We start from the raw sequence: 10,955 nt of genomic DNA, 5'->3' as shown, positions 1-10,955 counted from the left end.
TCACTACAGTTACTCATTGTTATTACTCATCCTTCAAGACTTAACTTGAAGCTTATCTCCACCAGGAAGCATTGCAAAAATACCTTATACAAAATCAAAAGACAAAAGATTACCTGGAAAAGACATTTGCAACATGTATGACAGAGGACTCATTTCTTTAATTTACAAGGAACAAGCACAGAACTGTAGGAAGATCACAGTTCAGTTGAATAATGCCCAATGGACAGGAACATGCTGTTCACAGGAAAAGAAATACAAGTGTCAATAAGCAAGAAAAGATACCACATTTCACTCATTATTATGTCAGTTAGGCAGCAATGAGAGGGCATTTTTTACTTATCAGATTGGCAAACTGATTGGGGGAAACTGATCATTTGCTTATACTCTTGGCGGGAGTATAGATTCCTTCAGCCATGTCAGCAGGCATTTTGGAAATATTTATCGAAACTAAAAATGCACATTTCTGTAGTCCAACAATACTCTTGTTCACTCTATTAATATCCTCACAAAAGAACAATAATATATGTCACTACTGTATGCTAGGTTTCACAACAGTGCCAGGCCTACAGAGATGCTTGGCAAATATTTGTTTAATGAACATACAAACCAAAATGTTCATTATAGCAATGTTTGTAATAGAAACTGAAAACAACCAAAATGTCCAGCAATATGGAGGCTTTAAATAAATGACTGGAAAATTCTGCAGCTGTAAAAACAGCGTCATACATCTGTACCTTCTGGGTCAAGATTTCTATTATGTAAGGTGAAAAAAAAAAACCACTTAAAAACATCACGTTGCAGAACAGTAAGCACGGCACATGATCATTGGTGTAAACAAGAAAGAATATGCATACATAAATATTCAAATATTCTAGTATAAGCATTTTCTTTTGAAAAAGATGCTTTGGAAGCTGTTTATAAATTTATTTGTGGTGAACAACCAAGGATGGAGAGGTAGGCAGAAGGGATTTTGCTTATTATTTTTTAACTTTTTGGAATGTTGTTGATTTATAATGTTGTATTAGTTTCAGGTATACAGCAAAGTGATTCAGTTATGCATACATATATATTCATTCTTTTCCAGATTCTTTTCTCATATAGGTTATCTCAGAATATTGGTAGAGTTCCCTGTGCCATATAGTAGGTTCTTATTGGTTATTTTTCATATATACAGTAGTTTGTGTATGTTCATCTCAAGCTCCTGATTTATCCCTTCTTCTGTGCTGTTTCGCCTTTGGTAACCATACGTGTTTTTTTTAATTTATTTTTTTATTGAAGGATAATTGCTTTACAGAATTTTGTTGTTTTCTGTCAAACCTCAACCTGAATCAGCCATAAGAATACATATATCCCCTCCCTTTTGAACTTCCCTCCTATCTCCCTTCCCATCCCACCCCTCTACATTCTTAGCCATACAGTAAATTCCCATTGGCTATCTATTTTACATATGGTAATGTAAGTTTCCATGTTACTCTTTCCATACATCTCACCCTCTCCTCCCCTCTCCCCATGTCCATAAGTCTGTTCTCCATTTCTGTTTCTTCATTGCTGCCCTGTAAATAAATTCTTCAATACCATTTTTCTAGATTCTGTATATATGTATCAGAATACAATATTTATCTTTCTCTTTCTGACTTACTTCACTCTGTATAATAGGTTCTAGGTTCATCCATCTCATTAGAACTGACTCAAAGGCATTCCTTTTCATGGCTGAGTAATATTCCATAGTGTATATGTACCACAACTTCTTTATCTATTCATCTGTTGATGGACATCTAGGTTGCTTCCATGTTCTAGCTACTGTAAATAGTGCTGCAATGAACAATGAGATACATATGTCTTTTTAAATTTTGGTTTCCTCAGGGTATATGCCTAGGAGTGGGATTGCTAGGTCATATGGTGGTTTTATTCCTAGTTTTTTAAGGAATTTCCATACCATCTTCCATAGTGGCTGTATCAATTTACACTCCCACCAAAAGTGCAAGAGTGTTCCCTTTTGTCCTCACCTTCTCCAGCATTTATTGTTTGTAGACTTTTTGATGATGGCCATTCTGACCAGTGTGAAGTGATATCTCATTGTAGTTTGATTTGCATTTCTCTAATAATGAGTGTTGTTGAGCATCTTTTCATGTGTTTGTTAGCCATCTGTATGTCTTCTTTGGAGAATGTCCATTTAGATCTTTTTCCCACTTTTTGATTGGGTTGTTTGTTTTTCTGGTATTGAGTTGTATAAGCTGGTAGTTTATTTTGGAAATTAATCCTTTGTCAGTTGTTTCATTTGCTATTATTTTCTCCCATTCTGAGGGTTGTCTTTTCACCTTGCCTACAGTTTCCTTTGCTGTGCAAAAGCTTTTAAGTTTAATGAGGTCCCACTTGTTTACTTTTGTTTCTATTTTCATTACTCTAGGAAGCAGGTCATAGGAGATTTTGCTTTGATTTATGTCGAGTGTTCTGCCTATGTTTTCCTCTAAGAGTTTTATAGTTTCTGGTCTTACATTTAGGTCTTTAATACATTTTGAGTTTATCTTTGTGTATGATGTTAGAAAGTGTTCTCATTTCATTCTTGTACATGTAGTTGTTCAGTTTTCCCAGCACCATTTATTGAAGAGGCTATCTTTGCCCCATTGTATATTCTTGCCTCCTTGTCAAATATAAGGTACCCATAGGTGCATGGGTTTATTTCTGGGTTTTCTATTTTGTTCCATTGCTCTGTATTTCTGTTTTAGTGCCAGTACCATACTGTCTTGATGACTGTACCTTTGTAGTATAATCTGAAGTCAAGAAGGTTGGTTCCTCCAACTCCATTCTTCTTTCTCAAGACTGCTTTGGCTATTTGGGGTCTTCTGTGTTTCCATATGAATTGTGAAATTTTTTGTTCTACTTCTGTGAAAAATGTCATTGGTAATTTGATAGGGATCATGTTGAATCTGTAGATTGCATTTGGAAGTATAATCATTTTCACAATAATGATTCTTCCTACCCAGGAACATGGAATATCTCTCCTTGTATTTATGTCATCTTTTATTTCTTTCATTAGTGTCTTATAATTTTCTGTGTACAGTTCTTTTGTCTCCTTAGGTAAGTTTATTCCTAAATATTTAATTATTTTTGTTGCAGTGGTGAATGGGATTCATTCCTTAATTTCTCTTTCTGATTTTTCACTGTTAGTATATAGAAATGCAAGTGATTTATGTGTACTGATTTTGTATCCTGCAACTTTGCTAAATTCACTGATTAGCTCTAGTAATTTTCTGATACTATCTTTAGAGTTTTCCATGTTCAGTATCATGCCATCTGCAAACAGTGAGAGCTTTACTTCTTCTGTTCTGTCTGGAATCTTTTTATTTCTTCTTCTTTTCTGATTGCTGTAGCTAGGACTTCCAGAACTATGTTAAATAATAGTGGGCAAAGTGGGCACTCTTGTCTTGTTCCTGATCTTAGGGAGAATGCTTTCAGTTTTTCACCATTGCGAATAATGTTTGCTGTAGTTTTATTGTATATGGCCTTTACTGTGTTGAGGTGGGTTCCTTCTATGCTCATTTTTTGAAGAGTTTTAACCATAAATGGGTACTGAATTTTGTCAAAGGTTTTGTTTCTGCATCTATTGAGATTATCATATGGTTTTTATCTTTCAACTTGTTGATATGGTATATCACATTGTTTGATTTGTGTATATTAAAGAATCCTTGCATCCCTGGAATAAACCCAACTTGATCATGGTGTATGAGCTTTTTGACATGTTGCTGAATTCTATTTGCTAAAATTTTGTTGAGGATTTTGGATCTATGTTCATCAGCGATATTGGCATGTAGTTTTCTTTTTTTGTGTTGTCTTTGTCTGGTTTTGGTATCAGGGTGATGCTGGCCTTGTAGAATGAGTTTGGAAGTGTTCCTCTGCAATTTTTTTGAAAGAGTTTTAGAAGGATAAGCATTAGCTTTTCTCTAAATGTTTGCTCGAATTCTCCTGTAAAGCCTTCTGGTCCTGGGCTTTTGTTTTTGGGAGATTTTTGATCACAGCATCAATTTCAGCGCTTGTAATTGGGTTGTTCATAAGTTCTATTTCTTCTTGGTTCAGTCTTGGAAGATTGAACTTTTCAAAGAATCTGTCCATTTCTTCCAGGTTATCCATTTAATTGCCATATAGTGGTTCATAATAGTCTCTCATAATCCTTTGTATTTCTGCATTGTCTGTTGTAACCTCTCCTTTTTCATTTCTAATTTTGTTGATTTGATTCTTCTCTCTTTTTTTCTTGATGAGTCTGGCCAAAGGTTTGTCAATTTTGTTTATTTTCTCAAACAACCAGCTTTTAGTTTCATTAATCTTTACTATTGTTTCTTTCATTCTTTTCCATTTATCTACTTTCATTTTTTTCCATTTTCCATCTACTCTGATCTTTATGATTTATTTCCTTCTACTGATTTTGGGGGATTTTGTTCTTTTTCCAGTTGTTTTAGGTGTAAAGTTAGGTTGTCTCTTCAGTGTTTTTCTTGTTTCTTAAGGTAGGATTGTATTGCTATAAACTTCCCTCTTAGAACTGCTTTTTCTGCATTCCATAGGTTTTGAGTTGTTGTATTTTCATTGTCATTTGTTTCTAGAAATGTTTTGATTTCCCTTTTGATTTCTTTAGTAACCTGTTGGTTTTTTAGAAACAAATTGTTTACACTCCATGTGCTTGTGTTTATTACAGTTTTTTTTCCTTATAATTGATGTCTAGTATCATAGTGTCTCATTTTTTAAATTATTATTTTTTTAATGACTCCAAGATGGCAGAGAAGTATGTGTGCTCATCTTCCCCTGTGAGAACTCCAAAATTACAACTCACTGCTGAACAACCATTGACAGGAGAATGTTGGATCCCACCAAGGAAAGATACCCCATGTCCAAGGGCAAAGGAGAAACCCCAGCAAGATGGTAGGAGGGGCAAAATCCCATTTAGAATCAAACCTCATATGCTCCAGAGACGCTGGGAGGGCTCAAACAAAGCTGGTGTACACTAGGACCCAGAGACCCCACAGAGACTGAGCCAGAACTGTGTTGGAGTGTCTCCTGCAGAGGTCCAGGTCAGCAGTGGCCTGCGGCAGGGGCAGGGGCTCTGGGTGCAGCAGACCTGGGTATGGCATCAGCCCTCTTAAAGGAAGTCACCATTAATAGCACCACAGAGCTTACACAGGACTTACACAGGACTGGGGAAACAGACTTTTGGAAGACACAGACAAAACCTTGTGCGCACCAGGACCCAGGAGAAAGGAGCAGTGACCCCACAAGAGACTGACCCAGACTTGCCCGTTGAGTGTCCAGGAGTCTCCGGTGGAGGCGTGGGTCAGTGGTAACCTGCTGCAGGGTTGGGGGCACTGAGTGCAGCAGTGCATGCAGGGGACCTTTTGAAGGAGGTCACCATTATCTTCAGTGTGTCTGCCCTCTGACGCCCTCTGGCAACACCTACCATCTTACCTGGGTTTCTCTTACCTTAGACATGGGGTATCTCTTCACGGCTGCTCCAGCAAAGTGCAGCCGCTGCTCCTTACCTTGGACGATGGGTATCTCCTCACCGCCACCCCTCCTGACCTTGAATGTGGAATACCTCCTCTAGGCCCTCCTGCGCTGGCGCAGCCACTGCTCCTTGGACATGGGGTTGCTCCTATTGGCTGCCGTCCCTGACCTCGGACGTGGGCTAGCTCCTCTCGGCCATGCTTCTGCGAGGTCCGTCGCAGCCAGCGCACTTCTGCCGCTCGGTCTAATCTAATCACATGGACCACAGCCTTGTCTAACTCAGTGAAACTAAGCCATGCTGTGTCGGGGCACCCAAGACGGGCGGGTCATGGTGGAGAGGTCTGACAGAATGTGGTCCACTGGAGAAGGGAATGGCAAACCACTTCAGTATTCTTGCCTTGAGAACCCCATGAACAGTATGAAAAGGCAAAATGATAGGACACTGAAAGATGAACTCCCCAGGTCAGTAGGTGCCCATTATGCTACTGGAGATCAGTGGAGAAATAACTCCAGAAAGAATGAAGGGATGGAGGCAAAGCAAAAACAATACCCAGCTGTGGATGTGACTGGTGATGAAGCAAGGTCCAATGCTGTAAAGAGCAATATTGCATAGGAACCTGGAATGTTATGTCCAGGAATCAAGGCAAATTGGAAGTGGTCAAACAAGAGATGGCAAGAGTGAATGTCAACATTCTAGGAAACAGCGAACTAAAATGAACTGGAATGGGTGAATTTAACTCAGATGACCATTATATCTACTACTGCGGGCAGGAATCCCTTAGAAGAAATGGAGTAGCCATCATGGTCAACAAAAGAGTCCAAAATATAGTACTTGGATGCAATCTCAAAAACGACAGAATGATCTCTGTTCGTCTCCAAGGCAAACCATTCAATATCACAGTAATCCAAGTCTATGCCCCAATCAGTAACGCTGAAGAAGCTGAAGTTGAACGGTTCTATGAAGACCTACAAGACCTTTTAGAACTAACACCCAAAAAAAGATGTCCTTTTCATTATAGGGGAGTGGAATGCTAAAGTAGGAAGTCAAGAAACACCTCGAGTAACAGGCAAATTTGGCCTTGAAATGTGGAATGAAGCAGGGCAAAGGCTAATAGAGTTTTGCCAAGAGAACACACTGGTCATAGCAAACGCCCTCTTCCAACAACACAAGAGAAGACTCTACACATGGACATCACCAGATGGTCAACACTGAAATCAGATTGATTATATTCTTTCCAGCCAAAGATGGAGAAGCTCTATACAGTCAGCAAAAATGAGACTGGGAGCTGACTGTGGCTCAGATCATGAACTCCTTATTACCAAATTCAGACTTAAATTGAAGAAAGTAGGGAAAACCACTAGACCATTCAGGTATGACCTAAATCAAATCCCTTATGGTTATACAGTGGAAGTGAGAAATAGATTTAAGGGACTGGATCTGATAGAGTGCCTGATGAACTATGGATGGAGGTTCGTGACATTGTACCGGAGACAGGGATCAAGACCATCCCCATGGAAAAGAAATGCAAAAAAGCAAAATGGCTGTCTGGGGAGGCCTTACAAATAGCTGTGAAAAGAAGAGAAGTGAAAAGCAAAGGAGAAAAATATAAGCATCTGAATGTAGAGTTCCAAAGAATAGCAAGAAGAGATAAGAAAGCCTTCCTCAGCGATGAATGCAAAGAAATAGAGGAAAACAACAGAATGGGAAAGACTAGAGATCTCTTCAGGGAAATTAGAGACAGCAAGGGAACATTTCATGCAAAGATGGGCTCGATAAAGAATAGAAATGGTCTGGACCTAACAGAAGAAGAAGATATTAAGAAGAAGTGGCAAGTATACACAGAACTGTACAAAAAAGATCTTCACAACCCAGATAATCACAATGGTGTGATCACTCACCTAGAGCCAGACATCCTGGAATGTGAAGTCAAGTCGGCCTTAGAAAGCATCACTACAAACAAAGCTAGTGGAGGTGATGGAATTCCAGTTGAGCTATTTCAAATCCTGAAAGATGATGCTGTGAAAGTGCTGCACTCAATATGCCAGCAAATTTGGAAAACTCAGCAGTGGCCACAGGACTGGAAAAGGTCAGTTTTCATTCCAAACCCAAAGAAAGGCAATGATAAAGAATGGTCAAACTACCACACAATTGCACTCATCTCACACGCTAGTAAAGTAGTGCTCAAAATTCTCCAAGCCAGGCTTCAGCAATACATGAACCGCGAACTTCCAGATGTTCAAGCTGGTTTTGGAAAAGACAGAGGAACCAGAGATCAAATTACCAACATCTGCTGGATCATGGAAAAAGCAAGAGAGTTCCAGAAAAACATCTATTTCTGCTTTATTGACTATGCCAAAGCCTTTGACTGTGTAGATCACAATAAACTGTGGAAAATTCTTCAAGAGATGGGAATACCAGACCACCTAACCTGCCTCTTGAGAAACCTATATGCAGGTCAGGAAGCAACAGTTAGAACTGGACATGGAACAACAGACTGGTTCCAAATAGGAAAAGGAGTATGTCAAGGCTGTATATTGTCACCCTGCTTATTTAACTTCTATGCAGAGTACATCATGAGAAATGCTGGACTGGATGAAGCACAAGCTGGAATCAAGATTGCTGGGAGAAATATCAATAACCTCAGATCTGCAGATGACACCACCCTTATGACAGAAAGTGAAGAAGAACTAAAGAGCCTCTTGATGAAAGTGAAAGTGGAGAGTGAAAAGGTTGGCTTAAAGCTCAACATTCAGAAAACTAAGATCATGGCATCTGGTCCCATTACTTCATGGCAAATAAATGGGGAAACAAAGGACACAGTGTGAGATTTTATACTGGGGGGCTCTAAATCAGTGCAGATGGTGACTGCAGCCGTGAAATTAATAGATGCTTGCTCCTTGGAAGAAAAGTTATGACCAACCTAGACAGCATATTAAAAACCAGGGACATTACTTTGCCAACAAAGGTCCGTTTAGTCAAAGCTATGGTTTTTCCAATAGTCATGTATGGATGTGAGAATTGCACCATAAAGTAGGATGCGCACTGAAGAGTTGATGCTTTTGAACTGTGGTGTTGGAGAAGACTCTTGAGAGCCCCTTGGACTGCAAGGAGATCCAACTAGTCCATCTTAAAGGAAACCAGTCCTGAATATTCATTGGAAGGACTGATGCTGAAGCTGAAACTCCAATACTTTGGCCACCTGATGCAAAGAACTGACTTGGAAAAGATCCTAATACTGGGAAAGTTTGAAGGAGGAAGGAAAAGTAGATGACAGCAGAAGAGATGGTTGGACGGCATCACTGAGTTGATGGATATGAGTTTGAGTAAGCTCCGGAAATTGGTGATGGACAGGGAAGACTGGTGTGCTACAGTCCATGGGGTCACAAAGAGTCAGACAACTGAGCAACTGAACTGAACCAAACTGAACTCATAGTGCTGTGGTTGGAGAAGATGCCTGATATGCTTTCAACTTTCTTAAATTTACTGAGGTTTGATTTGTGACCCAAGATGTGGTCTATCCTGGAGAATGTTCCATGTGCACTTAAGAAGAAGGTGTATTCTTCTGCATTTGGATGGAATGTCCTGAAGATATCAATGAGATCCATCTCATCTAACGTATCATTTAAGACTTGTGTTTCCTTATTAATTTTCTGTTTTGATGATCTGTTCATTGGTGTGAGTGGGGTGTTAAAGTCTCCTACTATAATTGTGTTACTGTCAATTTCTCTCTTTATATCTGTTAGTGTTTGTCTTATTTACTAAGGTGCTCCTATGTTGGGAGAATAGATATTTACAATTGTTATGTCTTCCTCTTGGACTGATCCTTTGATCGTTATGTAGTGTCCTTCCTTATCTTTTATAATCTTTATTTTAAGGTCTATTTTGTCTGATATGAGAATTGCTTCTCCAGCTTTCTTTTGCTTCCCAGTTGCATGGAATATATTTTCCCATCCTCTCACTTTCAGTCTATATGTGTCTTTAGGTCTGAAGTGGGTTTCTTGTAGAGAGCGTGTATATGGGTCTTATTTTTGTATCCATTCAGCCAGCCTGTGTCTTTGGTTGGAGCATTTAACTGTTTACATTTAAAGTAATTGTTGATATATATGTTCCTATTGCCATTTTCTTAATTGTTTGGGGTTGATTTTGTAGATCTTTTTCCTTCTCTTGTATTTCTTGACTATATATATCCCTTTAACGTTTGTTGTAAAGTTGGTTTGGTGGTACTGAATTCTCCTAACTTTTGCTTGCCTGAAAAGTTTTATTTCTCCATCAATTTTGAATGAGATCCTTTCCAGGTACAGTGATCTTGGTTGTAGATTTTTTCCTTTCAGTACTTTAAATATATCCTGCCATTCCCTCCTGGCCTGCACAGTTTCTCTGAAAGATCAGCTGTTAAGTGTATGGGGGTTCCCTTGTGTGTTACTTGTTGCTTCTCCCTTGCTGCTTTTAATATTCTTTCTTTGTGTTCAGTCTTTGTTACTTTGATTAGTGTGTGTCTTGGTGTGTTTCTCCTTGGGTCTATCCTGTATGGGACTCTTTGTGTCTCTTGGACTTGATTAACTATTTCCTTTTCCATGTTGGGGAAATTTTCAACTGTAATCTCTTCAAAAATTTTCTCATGCCCTTTTTTTTTTCTCTTCTTCTTCTGGACCCCTATAATTTGAATGTTGGTGCATTTGATATTGTCCCAGAGGTCTCTGAGACTATCCTCAGTTCTTTTCATTCTTTATAGTTTATTCTGCTCTTCAGAAGTTATTTCCACCATTTTATCTTCCAACTCACTGATTCATTCTTCTGCTTCAGATATTCTGCTATTGATTCCTTCCAGAGTATTTTTACTTTCAGTAATTGTGTTGTTTGTCTCTGTATGTTTATTCTTTAATTCTTCTAGGTCTTCGTTAATGGATTCTTGCATTTTCTCCATTTTGTTTTCAAGGTTTTTTATCGTCTTTACTATCATTATTCTGAATTCATTTTCAGGTAGTTTGCCTATTTCCTCTTCATTTATTTGGACTTCCATGTTTCTAATTTGTTCCTTCATTTGTGTAGTATTTCTCTGCCTTTTCATTATCTTTTTTTTTTTTTAACCTATTGTGTTTGAGGTCTCCTTTTCCCAGGCTTCAAGGTTGAATTCTTTCTTCCTTTTGGTTTCTGCTCTCTTAAGGTTGGTCCAGTGGTTTGTGTAAGCTTGTTATAGGGTAAGATTTGTGCTGAGTTTTTTGTTTGCTTGTTTTCCTCTGATGGGCAAGGCTGAGTGAGGTGGTAATCCTGCCAGCTGATGATTGGGTTTGTATTTTTGTTTTGTTTTTTGTTTAGATGAGGCATCCTGCACCAGGGTGCTACTGGTGGTTGGGTGATGCTGGGTCTTGTATTCAAGTGGTTTCCTTTATGTGAGTTCTCACTATACTCCCTAGGTATAGAGTTAACCCTATACTCCCTAGGGTTAGTTCTCTGGTAGTCTAGG

The sequence above is a fragment of the Oryx dammah genome, unplaced genomic scaffold (genome assembly GCF_014754425.2).
Source record: "Oryx dammah isolate SB20612 unplaced genomic scaffold, SCBI_Odam_1.1 HiC_scaffold_28, whole genome shotgun sequence".
Lineage (NCBI taxonomy): Eukaryota > Metazoa > Chordata > Mammalia > Artiodactyla > Bovidae > Oryx > Oryx dammah.
This window is presented reverse-complemented; position numbering follows the sequence as displayed.